This window comes from Corvus brachyrhynchos, unplaced genomic scaffold (assembly GCF_000691975.1).
Source record: "Corvus brachyrhynchos isolate BGI_N302 unplaced genomic scaffold, ASM69197v1 scaffold17, whole genome shotgun sequence".
Taxonomy (NCBI): domain Eukaryota; kingdom Metazoa; phylum Chordata; class Aves; order Passeriformes; family Corvidae; genus Corvus; species Corvus brachyrhynchos.
The window spans coordinates 7,242,112-7,242,416 of record NW_008240046.1 but is presented as its reverse complement, the minus strand read 5'-3'; the positions used below and the strand labels follow the sequence as shown (position 1 = coordinate 7,242,416).

Sequence of the window (305 nt, the reverse complement as noted above, 5' to 3'; positions counted from 1 at the left end):
CACTTTGACTTTTACATATTTGAAGACCTAAAAATGGGGGAGGAGCAGTGAGCACCAACTCTGCAGGTACTAACAGGTAATTTTATCCTGACACTCATAAAATGAGGCTTTTCCCTGGCAAAACCAGGGAGCATCACTGCTGGGTTTCCAAGCCTCTAACAACTGGACATGTGTTGATGAAGGATGAGGTAATTTCCAGATGAAGGGTGGACAGTGCTGCAAGAGTAACGGTGGGAATGGTCTCCTGACAGGTTGTTACAACAGTTGTGCTCCGTACATGTCTGAGGTAGGTTCCACAGAGGGGA

General features: G+C 46.6%; 1 protein-coding gene across 1 annotated transcript in view; it reads left to right on the top strand.

Annotated features, from left to right (window-relative positions):
- Positions 1-202: 202 nt before the first annotated feature.
- Positions 203-305, top strand: part of LNX1 (ligand of numb-protein X 1) — a 122,481-nt gene continuing 122,378 nt past the window's right edge. The window contains exon 1 of the mRNA XM_017744393.1: positions 203-286. The gene's annotated coding sequence lies outside the window, so the exon portion shown is untranslated. The remainder of the gene's footprint in view (positions 287-305) is intronic.